Below are 16,736 nucleotides of genomic sequence, written 5' to 3' on the forward strand. Positions count from 1 at the left end.
ACGCCTTATAGGGACTAGTCGACCAATAGGACCTACCTCGACTATGACTTTTCAAAATAGAATGGCCTTAGATATGACTTTAGCTAAAAAGGGGAGTGTCTGTAAGATGATAGGGGAGACTTGTACCTACATCCTAGACGACACGTGACCCGTGGGTAAAGACGCAGTTGCCATTAAGAAGCTGACCGCACTAACTAAAAAGAGCTAACTTCTGGGACCAGCACTCGCCATGGATGAGCGGGTGGTAAAGGATCCTGGCACAGACGGGCGTCGCTGTTGTATGTGAAATGATGATTACCTTTTCTGTTCTAGTCTGCTGTGTTATCCCCTGTGTCAGAGAGACCTGTGAAACTGATGCTGGAAAAGCCGCTCCCACAATGAGTTTGCAGGATGCATCCTCAGAAGGAGTGGACAAGTCCTACACCCCCTTGAAGACTCTAAAACGAACCTTCAACGAGCTCCAGTTATAGGCTCAGGCGCAGAGAACTGTGAAAATCAGATAGAGAGTTAGAGGATAGACATTTTAAGGGGGGATTGTGATAGACATGATGATTAGTTAATATAAAATGTCTATCGATTTGTACTAAACTAGACGTATTATGTGTGTTTTGTGACTTCAGCCTAATGTGGAACTCTGCTGCATAAGGAAAGAGTTAAATCATAGTGTTATGTTACTGCTTATGTGTTCGTCTTGAGTGTTTTCCCAGTCCTCCCCATCCCCCACACAGGATCTTTTTTAACAAAGAGATATCTACTTTCACTTTCAGTTTTAAGCACGTTTGTAAGACAAAGACTTGCTTAGACATTGGACTTGAGAGAAGGTGGGCAGGAAGGAGGGGGGATTCTATATGATCCGACAAATGAGAATCCTATATGTTACTGATGTAACCTGTTGCACGCCCATTGTATGCTGTACAATAAAAGGGGCCGTCTGGGTGTCTCTGCCCAGAGAGCCATTTTGAGCATGAGACTGATACCTCGTGTTTGACCTGGTCAGTGTGTGCATACTGCTTCTACACAATTAGGAAGCTACAAAATACCCTGAAACCTGCTGAAGAAAACCATAATCCAGCACAGAGGTGCTTCTACCCACCAGCTGTAATGTGTGCAGTACATGTTATATGTGAGCGAGAAGCTTCTACCCACCAGCTGTAATGTGTGCAATACATGTTATATCTGAGCGAGGAGCTTCTACCCACCAGCTGTAATGTGTGCAGTACATGTTGTATGTGAGCGAGGAGCTTCCCACCAGCTGTAATGTGTGCAGTACATGTTATATGTGAGCGAGGAGCTTCTACCAGCTGTAATGTGTGCAGTACATGTTATATGTGAGCGAGGACCTTCCCACCAGCTGTAATGTGTGCAGTACATGTTATATGTGAGCGAGGAGCTTCCCACCAGCTGCAATGTGTGCAGTACATGTTATATGTGAGCGAGGACCTTCCCACCAGCTGTAATGTGTACAGTACATGTTATATGTGAGCGAGGAGCTTCTACCCACCAGCTGTAATGTGTGCAGTACATGTAATATGTGAGCGAGGAGCTTCTACCAACTGTAATGTGTGCAGTACATGTTATATGTGAGCGAGGAGCTTCCCACCAGCTATAATGTGTGCAGTACATGTTATATGTGAGCGAGGAGCTTCCCACCAACTGTAATGTGTGCGGTACATGTTCTATGTGAGCGAGGAGCTTCTACCAGCTGTAATGTGTGCGGTACGTGTTATATGTGAGCGAGGAGCTTCCCACCAGCTGTAATGTGTGCAGTACATGTTATATGTGAGCGAGGAGCTTCTATTCACCAGCTGTAATGTGTGCAGTACATGTTATATGTGAGCGAGGAGCTTCTACCAGCTGTAATGTGTGCGGTACATGTTATATGTGAGCGAGGAGCTACCCACCAGCTGTAATGTGTGCAGTACATGTTATATGTGAGCGAGGAACTTCTACCAACTGTAATGTGTGCACTACATGTTATATGTGAGCGAGGAGCTTCCCACCAGCTGTAATGTGTGCAGTACATGTAATATGTGAGCGAGGAGCTTCTACCCACCAGCTGTAATGTGCGCAGTACGTGTTATATGTGAGCGAGGAGCTTCCCACCAGCTGTAATGTGTGCAGTACATGTTATATGTGAGCGAGGAGCTTCCCACCAGCTGTAATGTGTGCAGTACATGTTATATGTGAGCGAGGAGCTTCTACCCACCAGCTGTAATGTGTGCAGTACATGTAATATGCGAGTGAGGAGCTCCTACCCACCAGCTATAATGTGTGCAGTACATGTTATATGTGAGCGAGGAGCTTCTCAGCAGCTGTAATGTGTGCAGTACAAGTAATATGTGAGCGAGGAGCTTCTACCAACCAGCTGTAATGTGTGCAGTACGTGTAATATGTGAGCAAGGAGCTTCCCACCAACTGTAATGTGCGCAGTACATGTTATATGTGAGCGAGGAGCTTCTACCAGCTGTAATGTGTGCAGTACATGTTATATGTGAGCAGTACATGTTATATGTGAGGGAGGAGCTTCCCACCAGCTGTAATGTGTGCAGTACATGTTATATGTGAGCGAGGAGCTTCTACCAGCTGTAATGTGTGCAGTACATGTTATATGTGAGCAGTACATGTTATATGTGAGCAAGGAGCATCCCACCAGCTGTAATGTGTGCAGTACATGTTATATGTGAGCGAGGAGCTTCCCACCAGCTATAATGTGTGCAGTACATGTTATATGTGAGCGAGGAGCTTCCCACCAGCTGTAATGTGTGCAGTACATGTTATATGTGAGCGAGGAGCTTCCCACCAGCTGTAATGTGTGCAGTACATGTTATATGTGACCGAGGAGCTTCACACCAGCTATAATGTGTGCAGTACATGTTATATGTGAACAAGGAGCTTCTACCAACTGTAATGTGTGCAGTACATGTTATATGTGAGCGAGGAGCTTCTACCCACCAGCTGTAATGTGTGCAGTACATGTAATATGTGAGCGAGGAGCTTCTACCAACTGTAATGTGTGCAGTACATGTTATATGTGAGCGAGGAGCTTCCCACCAACTGTAATGTGTGCGGTACATGTTATATGTGAGCGAGGAGCTTCTACCAGCTGTAATGTGTGTGGTACGTGTTATATGTGAGCGAGGAGCTTCTACCAGCTGTAATGTGTGTGGTACGTGTTATATGTGAGCGAGGAGCTTCTATTCACCAGCTGTAATGTGTGCAGTACATGTTATATGTGAGCGAGGAGCGTCTACCAGCTGTAATGTGTGCGGTACATGTTATATGTGAGCGAGGAGCTACCCACCAGCTGTAATGTGTGCAGTACATGTTATATGTGAGCGAGGAGCTTCTACCTACCAGCTGTAATGTGTGCGGTACATGTTATATGTGAGCGAGGAGCTACCCACCAGCTGTAATGTGTTCAGTACATGTTATATGTGAGCGAGGAACTTCTATTCACCAGCTGTAATGTGTGCAGTACATGTTATATGTGAGCGAGGAGCTTCTACCCACCAGCTGTAATGTGTGCAGTACGTGTTATATGTGAGCGAGGAGCTTCTACCAGCTGTAATGTGCGCAGTACGTGTTATATGTGAGCGAGGAGCTTCTTCCCACCAGTTGTAATGTACGCAGTACGTGTTATATGTGAGCGAGGAGCTTCTACCTACCAGCTGTAATGTGTGCGGTACATGTTATATGTGAGCGAGGAGCTTCCCACCAGCTGTAATGTGTGCAGTACATGTAATATGTGAGCGAGGAGCTCCTTCCTACCAGCTGTAATGTGTGTGGTACATGTAATATGTGAGCGAGGAGCTTCTACCAGCTATAATGTGTGCGGTACATGTTATTTGTGAGCGAGGAGCTTCTACCAGCTGTAATGTGTGCGGTACATGTTATATGTGAGCGAGGAGCTTCCCACCAGCTGTAATGTGTGCGGTACATGTTATATGTGAGCGGGGAGCTTCCTGCCAGCTGTAATGTGTGCAGTCCATGTTATATGTGAGCGAGGAGCTTCCCACCAGCTGTAATGTGTGCGGTACATGTTATATGTGAGCGAGGAGCTTCTTCCCACCAGCTGTAATGTGTGCAGTACATGTTATATGTGAGCGAGGAGCTTCTACCAGCTGTAATGTGTGCAGTACATGTTATATGTGAGCGAGGAGCTTCCCACCAGCTGTAATGTGTGCAGTACATGTTATATGTGAGCGAGGAGCTTCTACCCACCAGCTGTAATGTGCGCAGTACGTGTTATATGTGAGCGAGGAGCTTCCCACCAGCTGTAATGTGTGCATTACATGTTATATGTGAGCGAGGAGCTTCTACCAGCTGTAATGTGTGCAGTACATGTTATATGTGAGCGAGGAGCTTCTACCAGCTGTAATGTGTGCGGTACATGTTATATGTGAGCGAGGAGCTTCCCACCAGCTGTAATGTGTTCAGTACATGTTATATGTGACCGAGGAACTTCTATTCACCAGCTGTAATGTGTGCAGTACATGTTATATGTGAGCGAGGAGCTTCCCACCAGCTGTAATGTGTGCGGTACATGTTATATGTGAGCGAGGAGCTTCTACCAGCTGTAATGTGTGCGGTACATGTTATATGTGAGCGAGGAGCTTCCCACCAGCGTAATGTGTTCAGTACATGTTATATGTGAGCGAGGAACTTCTATTCAGCAGCTGTAATGTGTGCAGTACATGTTATATGTGAGCGAGGAGCTTCTACCCACCAGCTGTAATGTGTGCAGTACATGTTATATGTGAGCGAGGAGCTTCTACCAGCTGTAATGTGCGCAGTACATGTTATATGTGAGCGAGGAGCTTCTACCAGCTGTAATGTGCGCAGTACGTGTTATATGTGAGCGAGGAGCTTCTTCCCACCAGTTGTAATGTACGCAGTACGTGTTATATGTGAGCGAGGAGCTTCTACCCACCAGCTGTAATGTGTGCGGTACATGTTATATGTGAGCGAGGAGCTTCCCACCAGCTGTAATGTGTGCAGTACATGTAATATGTGAGCGAGGAGCTCCTTCCTACCAGCTGTAATGTGTACAGTACATGTTATATGTGAGCGAGGAGCCTCTACCCACCAGCTGTAATGTGTATGGTACATGTTATATGTGAGCGAGGAGCTTCTTCCCACCAGGTGTAATGTGTGCAGTACATGTTATATGTGAGCGAGGAGCTTCCCACCAGCTGTAATGTGTGCAGTACATGTTATATGTGAGCGAGGAGCTTCTACCAGCTGTAATGTGCGGTACATGTTATATGTGAGCGAGGAGCTTCCCACCAGCTGTAATGTGTGCGGTACATGTTATATGTGAGCGGGGAGCTTCCTGCCAGCTGTAATGTGTGCGGCACATGTTATATGTGAGCGAGGAGCTTCTACCCACCAGCTGTAATGTGTGCAGTACGTGTTATATGTGAGCGAGGAGCTTCCCACCAGCTGTAATGTGTGCGGTACATGTTATATGTGAGCGAGGAGCTTCCCACCAGCTGTAATGTGTGCAGTACATGTTATATGTGAGCGAGGAGCTTCTACCCACCAGCTGTAATGTGTGCAGTACGTGTTATATGTGAGCGAGGAGCTTCTACCAGCTGTAATGTGTGCAGTACATGTTATATGTGAGCGAGGAGCTTCTACCAGCTGTAATGTGTGCAGTACATGTTATATGTGAGCGAGGAGCTTCCCACCAGCTGTAATGTGTGCAGTACATGTTATATGTGAGCAAGGAGCTTCTACCCACCAGCTGTAATGTGTGCAGTACATGTTATATGTGAGCGAGGAGCTTCTACCAGCTGTAATGTGTGCAGTACATGTTATATGTGAGCGAGGAGCTTCTACCAGCTGTAATGTGTGCGGTACATGTTATACGTGAGCGAGGAGCTTCCCACCAGCTGTAATGTGCGCAGTACATGTTATATGTGAGCGAGGAGCTTCTACCAGCTGTAATGTGTGCAGTACATGTAATATGTGAGCGAGGAGCTTCCCACCAGGTGTAATGTGCGCAGTACATGTTATATGTGAGCGAGAAGCTTGCCACCAGCTGTAATGTGCGCAGTACATGTTATATGTGAGCGAGAAGCTTCCCACCAGCTGTAATGTGTGCAGTACATGTTATACGTGAGCGAGGAGCTTCTACCAGCTGTAATGTGTGCAGTACATGTTATATGTGAGCGAGGAGCTTCTACCAGCTGTAATGTGCGCAGTACATGTTATATGTGAGCGAGGAGCTTCTACCAGCTGTAATGTGCGCAGTACATGTTATATGTGAGCGAGGAGCTTCCCACCAGCTGTAATGTGTGCAGTACATGTTATATGTGAGCGAGGAGCTTCTACCAGCTGTAATGTGTGCAGTACATGTTATATGTGAGCGAGAAGCTTCCCACCAGCTGTAATGTGTGCAGTACGTTATATGTGAGCGAGGAGCTTCCCACCAGCTGTAATGTGTGCAGTACATGTTATATGTGAGCGAGGAGCTTCTACCAGCTGTAATGTATGCAGTACATGTTATATGTGAGCGAGGAGCTTCCCACCAACTGTAATGTGTGTAGTACATGCAATATGTGAGCGAGGAGCTTCTACCAGCTGTAATGTGTGCGGTACATGTAATATGTGAGCGAGGAGCTCCTTCCTACCAGCTGTAATGTGTATGGTACATGTTATATGTGAGCGAGGAGCTTCTACCCACCAGCTGTAATGTGTGCAGTACGTGTTATATGTGAGCGAGGAGCTTCTACCCACCAGCTGTAATGTGTGCAGTACATGTAATATGTGAGCGAGGAGCTCCTTCCTACCAGCTGTAATGTGTATGGTACATGTTATATGTGAGCGAGGAGCTTCTACCCACCAGCTGTAATGTGTGCAGTACGTGTTATATGTGAGCGAGGAGCTTCTACCCACCAGCTGTAATGTGTGCAGTACGTGTTATATGTGAGCAAGGAGCTTCTACCCACCAGCTGTAATGTGTGCAGTACGTGTTATATGTGAGCGAGGAGCTTCCCACCAGCTGTAATGTGTGCGGTACATGTTATATGTGAACGAGGAGCTTCCCACCAGCTGTAATGTGTGCAGTACGTGTTATATGTGAGCGAGGAGCTTCTTCCCACCAGCTGTAATGTGCGCAGTACGTGTTATAGGTGAGCGAGGAGCTTCTACCCACAAGCTATAATGTATGCAGTACATGTAATATGTGAGCGAGGAGCTTCTACCCACCAGCTGTAATGTGTGCAGTACGTGTTATATGTGAGCGAGGAGCTTCTACCAGCTGTAATGTGTGCAGTACATGTTGTATGTGAGCGAGGAGCTTCCCACCAGCTGTAATGTGTGCAGTACATGTTATATGTGAGCGAGGAGCTTCTACCAGCTGTAATGTGTGCAGTACATGTTATATGTGAGCGAGGAGCTTCTACCAGCTGTAATGTGTGCAGTACATGTTATATGTGAGCGAGGAGCTTCCCACCAGCTGTAATGTGTGCAGTACATGTTATATGTGAGCGAGGAGCTTCTACCCACCAGCTGTAATGTGTGCAGTACATGTTATATGTGAGCGAGGAGCTTCTACCCACCAGCTGTAATGTGTGCAGTACATGTTATATGTGAGCGAGGAGCTTCTACCAGCTGTAATGTATGCAGTACATGTAATATGTGAGCGAGGAGCTTCTACCAGCTGTAATGTGTGCAGTACATTTAATATGTGAGTGAGGAGCTTCTACCCACCAGCTGTAATGTGTGCAGTACATGTTATATGTGAGCGAGGAGCTTCCCACCAGCTGTAATGTGCAGTACATGTTATATGTGAGCGAGGAGCTTCCCACCAGCTGTAATGTGTGCAGTACATGTTATATGTGAGCGAGGAGCTTCTACCAGCTGTAATGTGTACAGTACATGTTATATGTGAGCGAGGAGCTTCCCACCAGCTGTAATGTGCAGTACATGTTATATGTGAGCGAGGAGCTTCCTACCAGCTGTAATGTGTGCAGTACATGTAATATGTGAGCGAGGAGCTTCTACCAGCTGTAATGTGTGCAGTACGTGTTATATGTGAGCGAGGAGCTTCTACCCACCAGCTGTAATGTGTGCAGTACATGTTATATGTGAGGGAGGTGTGATGGACATGATGATTAGTTAATATAAAATGTCTATCGATTTGTACTAAACTAGACGTATTATGTGTGTTTTGTGACTTCAGCCTAATGTGGAACTCTGCTGCATAAGGAAAGAGTTAAATCACAGTGTTATGTTACTGCTTATGTGTTCGTCTTGAGTGTTTTCTCAGTCCTCCCCATCCCCCACACAGGATCTTCTTCAACAAAGAGATATCTACTTTCACTTTCAGTTTTAAGCACATGTTTGTAAGACAAAGACTTGCTTAGACATTGGACTTGAGAGAAGGTGGGCAGGAAGGAGGGGGGATTCTATATGATCCGACAAATGAGAATCCTATATGTTACTGATGTAACCTGTTGCACACCCATTGTATGCTGTACAATAAAAGGGGCCATCTGGGTGTCTCTGCCCAGAGAGCCATTTTGAGCATGAGACTGATACCTCGTGTTTGACCTGGTCAGTGTGTGCATACTGCTTCTACACAATTAGGAAGCTACAAAATACCCTGAAACCTGCTGGAGAAAATCATAATCCAGCACAAATTGGCGTTCCTGGGTGTGCGGGTGGATCTGTGAGGTCAGAGCCTGGAACGTAAAGAGACCGGCAGATAGCATGCGGAATTCAGGGGCCCAAAAATCTACAGAACACGGTAAGATTGCTTTATTTTAATCTACCGATGTGAGTTGATTTCCAAATGCTAATCTGCCTGTATCTGATGCAGACTGGACCTTCACTGAAAGGCAGGTAATAACTCTAGTTCTGTCCACCCGATTATCACCATGTTACCTGTCTAGGGGTATTTTGTATGCTGTGGCTGCTATGTCTGAGACGGTTAAAAATTGTGTATACAAGACCAAGAGACAAATTCTGTGAGGGTTAATGTGTCAGAAGGGCGGACTCGGCTGTTTAAGTCTGAGGGAGCATGCCGGAGAGACACTTACTCCTAGGTAACTAGTGTGAGGTTAGGAAGATTTATGATACGCATATTTACCTTTATGATTGAGCGTGTTATGTTCTCATATGTGAAAAGTATATACGCGGGAATATAGCCGTGGTGTGACGGCTCATGTCTCCAGAATATTGTTGAGGTTTTGGTCATTGAAAATAATCGTCAGTCTCTGTGTATAGCTAAATGTCCTGTCTAGATCGTGTACAAGGAGTGCTCTTGGGGATTACTAGTAGACGGTGGGTTGATATAAAGGTAGATGAGATATATATACCTTGAGCCGTTGTGAGTATTCTCCAGTAATCCCGTCTGTTTGGTATTATAGAAGGAATGTGCAGTGTTTATTATTGGGGGAGGGTTGCTGATGAGAGTGGACTGAAAGCTTTTCTCAATTAACCCTTCCGTTCCCGTTGTCTTGTATTTTGTAGAATTAATGTGCATTGTAATCTGAGTGGGAAAGAGAGGTTATATTGGAAGGATTTGAAGAAAGCAGATTTTACAAGAGGAACACTATTGTGTCCAGAAACTTCGAATAGGATAGAATAAGCAGGTAGAATAGAATGAGGGATCAGTGCAGGATGTTTTGGAATATGCAAAACATGTAGAAACGTTTTACAAAGAAAAGGATCAGGAAAAGTTGCAGAAAGAAATGTCAGGTTATGGACAGATAAGCAGAAATGAGTATGGTAAGAGACTGTAGAAAGTTTTCAGAAGACGAGCAGGAAGCCTAGCAGAAAGAAAGGCGTTTTTTGTTATAACGTAGTTAAGAGATTCAAGAGGAGAAAGCATGTAGAGGGGTATGTGTATTGCTAATGAACAATGTAATGCCTTTGTGTTGACTACAGCCCCTCCCTGTAATGGCGGCCGCGCTTGCAATGTTTACAACCCCACATAGTGTGACTTTGCAGCAAATTTGGTGAGCCCTGCCCCCACCCTGAAGTTACTTCCCCCCATGTGCTCACTTTCAGGGTGTGTGATGTTACTTCTGGTCCCTCCCCATCCGGGACAGGACCTGGCCCCGCCCCTTCCTCCTCCAGCAGCCATCTTGCCTCACCTGGAAGTGCTGCTGCTCCTGGCCCCGCCCATTCCTCCGGCAGCCATCTTGCCTCACCTGGGAGATTTGTGGCCCCGCCCCTTTCTGCCTCTGGCGGCCATTTTGCTGCACTTGGGAGGCCTATATTCCCCAATGCCACTGTATCCAGTGCTAACCTCATGATTGTCTGAAGCAAGGTCTTGTTTGACCGGACTTTGTTACACTCCAAGATGTGGCCACTTTGGATGTGTGATAAGTTCAGGGAAACAAACCTTTGTGAAGATGCAGCTTGGGACATAGTAGATGACTAAGCTGGTTTATAGTGTATGGAAGATTGGAGTTGATGCATGGGGGACAGAGGCCGGGAATACATGACAGGGGACGCTCTCTTATGTTCCCAGGGGCTCTGTTTTCCACTGCCCGCTTCTCCAATGGATGCTCAGACAGATGATGTTATGGAAGGCTCCTACAGATGAAATAATTTCCCTATAGTCACCCAGCAAACTTTTTCACGCAATTTGATGAAGTAATTTTACTTTTTATATGAAGAAAGAGGTAGTGACTTGTCAAGAGTAGGATGTTAATTTATCCGTATTCTTTAGTTTTTCCCTAAGTCTTTTGTATATTCTAGTGTCAGTCTACACTGAAGCTATAATTATATTCCGACAGGAGAGTGAAAGTTAAACGCTGGACGTTCCCTGAAATACTATTACACTGGGTGACATAAAATTTTACTTGTGTTGCGCCCCCTTGTGTTAAAAAATGCTAACTGCGACCTGAAGGAAATTTTTATTTTTTTATTTTTTTTAAAGGAGATTTTTGCTCAGACTTCGCTGCATACAATGTCACCTTGACCTACAAAGTGCTTATTTTTGTGCCTCTTGGTTTACTAGTTTGAACGCAATTACTCTTTTTTCCATTGAGTATTCCGGTTCAAAAGGGGGGAGGCATAGGTGATCTAGGTGTTGTAGATCAGCTATTGGGTTTAAAAAATAAATAAATGAAATAAGATAAAAAGGAAGTAAATGATTTTGTGCTACAAGGTTCCGAGCCATGTGAAATAGAACATCAGCACGATTATTTAGTACTAATACAGTAAGAAACTGCAGGTATGCAAACAGTTACCAGAACCTCTGTTGATAATGCATATGTTGAGCTTTTTGCAGATGGTACCAGGGTGAGGATTGATGACTCCACATCGGATATGCAGTGGTCACACAACAAGATGTCCTAGAACAGTGGTGGCGAACCTATGGCACGCGTGCCAGAGGCGGCACTCAGAGCCTTCCCAGCTGGCACTCGCCGCCGTAGGCCGCTCACCACATTAGTAAATACCAGCAGGGGTGCCACAGCTCCCCTGCTGGTATTCACTCAGCAGCGCTGCTAGAGGCGCTGATCCCGGCGCACACTGTGATGTCAGTGTGCAGCCGGGATCCTCCTCCCCCCTCCTCTGACGTCTCCTACTTGGTTCCGCGAGAGCAGGGGAAGGGAGGAGGTGTCTGGCAGCACATCACAGTGTGCTCCAGGGATCAGTTGCAGCAACAGTGCCAAGCAGAGGAGGTGGGTGGGGGGAATTTGGGTCTCAGAAGGGGGGGCTCTTACTACAGGGGCCACTGTGGGATGTCGCTATTACTACTGGGGGCCACTGTGGGATGTCACTATTACTACTGGCTACTGTGAGATGTCACTATTACTACCGGGGACGCTGTGAAGTGTCACTATTACTACTGGGGACCACTGTGGGGTGTCACTATTACCGCTGGGGCCACTGTGGGGTGTCACTATTACCGCTGGGGCCACTGTGGGATGTCACTATTACCACCGAGACTACTGTGCGGTGTCACTATTACCGATGGGGCCGCCGTGCGGGGTCACTATAACCACAAAAGCCGCTCTGGGGTAGTCACTATTGGCGCTGGGGCTGCTCTGGGGGGGTGTCAATATCACTGCTGGGATATGTTTACACGAGGTGGAAATGCTGCAGAATGTCCTCAGCGGAAATTTCCATGGCAAATTCCACAGCATTTCCGCATCCAAAAGAAGTCAAAATCTGTACCCAGTCTATTTTGAAACAGCCTTGTCCTTTTAAGAACGACGGAAGTAAAAATCATACGTTGTGATAAGCCCTGCCCCCTGACATGTTGGCACTTTACAATAAATAAGTGGGTTTTGAGTTGCAATTTGGGCACTCGGTCTCTAAAAGGTTCGCCATCACTGTCCTAGAAGCAGAAGCTCTGCCTCCGCATGTCACAGTACAAGAAGCGGAATTGAAGGCCCTCACTGAGGCGAGTAGAGTGGCGAGAGGTAAGACGGCAACCATTTACACTGACTCCTGGTATGCATTTGGCATAGCTCATGATAACGGCCCAATATGGAAGGCCAGACAGTTTTTTACCTTAGCAGGACAACCAATTGAGAATGGTGCAGCGGTACAGAGTCGCATGGAGGCCCTACTTCTACCTGACAAAGTTGAGAGTTGGCACCGATTCCTACACTGGAGAGGCGAGAGACGACACCCTCGCTGACAGCATAGCAAAGGCAGCAGCCCTCAAGCCGTGGAAGAAAGAAGAAAGATACTGACAGCATGAGTCAGTGGTAAAAACTTTGGACATTGACAAAATTTGGACTTTGATATGCTAAAGACTTTTACAGTTACAAGCCAGCAAGGAAGGAAATAATAAATGGACTAATATGGGAGCAGCAGAAACAGGACAGCGTGTGGTGAACAGTCAACAGCACTTGCCCACCACAGTTCCTGTATCCCATGATGGCCCAGCTGATGGACGGAAAGACCCACCTAGTAAAGCAGCAATGACGACGACGCTTGAAAGAGGACGGGCGACTTCTGGGTTCTCTGTAGCTGCTGCATCATTTGTCCAGTTTAGCATGATCTATGCCATAGGTTGGAGGCTGACCCTGTTACCAAGGCAAACAAGTAGGTAACCGCAAAGAAGCTCATGAACGAGGTAAACTGTGAATATGGGGTACCAGAAGTGATTCAGAGTCAGACAGAGGTACAAACTTCGCAGGTGAATGTAACATGTCATGTCTGCTCTGGGTGTATTCCAGGCCTTTTACATACTCTACCATTTTTAGAGTAGTGGAAAGGTGGAGAGACGTAGTGGCATGCTAAAAAGTAAGATACTTAAAAATGACGCCACTTTGGAAAGACTGTCATCCAATAGCCTTATACAGTATTAGATATGAACCCAGGGGGGGGGGGGGGGGGGGGATTATACGTTATCTCCCTACGAGATTGTTTGGGCTAGCCCCAAGGCTAGGTTGTTACTATCCTCAGTAGTTACAATTACAATCTGATGTGTTGACTAAGTATGTGATTTCCGTTGTTAAAGAACTAACCAAAGCCTATGCACAGGTGTTCTCTTCCAGACTCAGAGGCAGACACTGGGACACATATCTTGCAGCCTGGGGATTGGGTGTGCGTCAAGAAGTTCCCCAGGAAGCACCCTCCTGACCCCCGATTTGATGGCCCCTACCAGGTGCTTCTGACTACTGCCACAGCTGTGAAACTAGCCGAAAAACTTACATGGATCCATGCTTCATACTGTAAGAAAGCTTCAGATCCGGGAGACCAGTCTTGGTTGTGCCAAAGACATTACTCTGGTTAGGGCTAGTGAGAGAGGAGGGTGGCAACTGGAATCCTTAGTCGGAAGAATATGGGGGTATGGTTACCTTCTAGTATAACTCGTTCAATGCTCAAGTAGCCGCATATTCCTTCGACTATTGTACTGTGGTCCCGTGTCTAGGCGCAAGATCCCACCGCAGGCCAGATTTAGCTCAGTCCAGCTGGTTATATGGCTTACATACCCGGGGAATACAATATGTTTGCACCACTGATAACGTCTGGCGAGAAGACTGCCATTATTGGGGATTAGTGGGATGGAACACAGGAATAGACTGGTCCTATAAACCGCGAAGTGCCTTAAATAAGAAAGATAGGAGCGGGAAATCCCTAATTAGTCGTATAACCCTCCTTGAGAATAATGACAGCAGGTATTGGAAGGCTGAACTTAGTATGTTGCTTGGTTTTAATGCGGTTTTTACACTAACCATGGGAGATCCAAGCCCGGGGAACGGGGGGGACTTACAGTCTGGTGACATACCGGTAAGGGAGGACAGATCCCTTAGGGAAGTTTAAAATAAGGGATATGGTAGATGCACCCGAATGGAAGCCTTCACTTAGTCCCGTGCCCATAATTAACCCCCTCCGCCGTAAGATAAAGACCTTGACGAACATGATGATCATAGCCGACCCTACCTTTTGAGGACACCTTAACAGTAGCGACTGGCTACTCTGACCAGAATCTCTGGTTGGAGTTGATGAGGTACAATGCCAACAGGAGCAACAAGACTAACTGTTGCGTGTGCAGTAGTGCCCGACTACACTCGGGGATGGTCCCCCTAAATCTCCCTGTAGATGCTGAAGAGTGGTTTATTAGTCTCTTCACGAACATTTCCGCTAATTACACTGTCCGTGAGAAATGGAAGAAAGAATACTCTATAACTACTTAAGTGTTTGCACCGGAGAGAGTATTACTGACTACCCTGGAAACTACACCTGCCAGGCAAATAGGCAGGGTGGAGGGAGATTTTTGGGGAACTCACCAACGGGTATTGCTCCTCCTACGGTACGATAGGAGGGGAATGGACACAGAATCAGGTCCAGTCCTTAGGAGACGTTTACTGGCTTTGTGGAGACATGAGGTAGAGGACCCGCCTGGAAGGTAATTGGACAGGGAAGTGTGCCTTAGTAAAGCCCTTATGCTCCTCCACATCCTGTCAGACAGCATTGAGGATAATGAGGTTACCCCCAATAGTTACTTTATCTCGATCCAACTTAGTCTGTGTTTTGTGGTTATCCTGTCATGTTGGTCTATCCTTGTTTTCCGCATAGGTACGGCGGTTCCTTCCAGTCTTGACACTAGGTAGTGTAGGGTCAGTGCAGGCGGCCTGGACGTGTCCACCTTCAGGGCTATCTCCAGGAGGGACATTGGTGTGGGTGAAGATCAGGGAGTCCCAGGCCGTGCGTACCTGTGCATACTACTAGTATTGTAACAGCACACTAGAGCGAGAAGAGAGGCTCCTGGTGATAGTTTTGATCTACACGTATAGATTGACATCATAGGATAGCCAAGGGGGGTACCTGACGAGTTTAAAAAAATAGAGACCAAGTTAAAACTAGATTCGAGTCCATTTTCCCGATCATTATGGTAAATAAACGTTGATTGGATTAATTATGTTTATTATAATTGGCAGTGGTTTATAAATTATACTAGAGACGCCTTATAGGGACTAGTCGACCAATAGGACCTACCTCGACTATGACTTTTCAAAATAGAATGGCCTTAGATATGACTTTAGCTAAAAAGGGGAGTGTCTGTAAGATGATAGGGGAGACTTGTACCTACATCCTAGACGACACGTGACCCGTGGGTAAAGACGCAGTTGCCATTAAGAAGCTGACCGCACTAACTAAAAAGAGCTAACTTCTGGGACCAGCACTCGCCATGGATGAGCGGGTGGTAAAGGATCCTGGCACAGACGGGCGTCGCTGTTGTATGTGAAATGATGATTACCTTTTCTGTTCTAGTCTGCTGTGTTATCCCCTGTGTCAGAGAGACCTGTGAAACTGATGCTGGAAAAGCCGCTCCCACAATGAGTTTGCAGGATGCATCCTCAGAAGGAGTGGACAAGTCCTACACCCCCTTGAAGACTCTAAAACGAACCTTCAACGAGCTCCAGTTATAGGCTCAGGCGCAGAGAACTGTGAAAATCAGATAGAGAGTTAGAGGATAGACATTTTAAGGGGGGATTGTGATAGACATGATGATTAGTTAATATAAAATGTCTATCGATTTGTACTAAACTAGACGTATTATGTGTGTTTTGTGACTTCAGCCTAATGTGGAACTCTGCTGCATAAGGAAAGAGTTAAATCATAGTGTTATGTTACTGCTTATGTGTTCGTCTTGAGTGTTTTCCCAGTCCTCCCCATCCCCCACACAGGATCTTCTTTAACAAAGAGATATCTACTTTCACTTTCAGTTTTAAGCACGTTTGTAAGACAAAGACTTGCTTAGACATTGGACTTGAGAGAAGGTGGGCAGGAAGGAGGGGGGATTCTATATGATCCGACAAATGAGAATCCTATATGTTACTGATGTAACCTGTTGCACGCCCATTGTATGCTGTACAATAAAAGGGGCCGTCTGGGTGTCTCTGCCCAGAGAGCCATTTTGAGCATGAGACTGATACCTCGTGTTTGACCTGGTCAGTGTGTGCATACTGCTTCTACACAATTAGGAAGCTACAAAATACCCTGAAACCTTCTGAAGAAAACCATAATCCAGCACAGAGGTGCTTCTACCCACCAGCTGTAATGTGTGCAGTACATGTTATATGTGAGCGAGAAGCTTCTACCCACCAGCTGTAATGTGTGCAATACATGTTATATCTGAGCGAGGAGCTTCTACCCACCAGCTGTAATGTGTGCAGTACATGTTGTATGTGAGCGAGGAGCTTCCCACCAGCTGTAATGTGTGCAGTACATGTTATATGTGAGCGAGGAGCTTCTACCAGCTGTAATGTGTGCAGTACATGTTATATGTGAGCGAGGAGCTTCTACCCACC

General features: G+C 46.2%; 1 protein-coding gene across 1 annotated transcript in view; it reads right to left on the bottom strand.

Moving 5' to 3' along the window:
• Nucleotides 1-16,736, bottom strand: part of LOC136588121 (oocyte zinc finger protein XlCOF8.4-like) — a 68,960-nt gene that overhangs the window by 26,124 nt on the left and 26,100 nt on the right. The gene's annotated exons all lie outside the window — the stretch shown is intronic.

This window comes from Eleutherodactylus coqui, chromosome 13, assembly GCF_035609145.1.
Source record: "Eleutherodactylus coqui strain aEleCoq1 chromosome 13, aEleCoq1.hap1, whole genome shotgun sequence".
Lineage (NCBI taxonomy): Eukaryota > Metazoa > Chordata > Amphibia > Anura > Eleutherodactylidae > Eleutherodactylus > Eleutherodactylus coqui.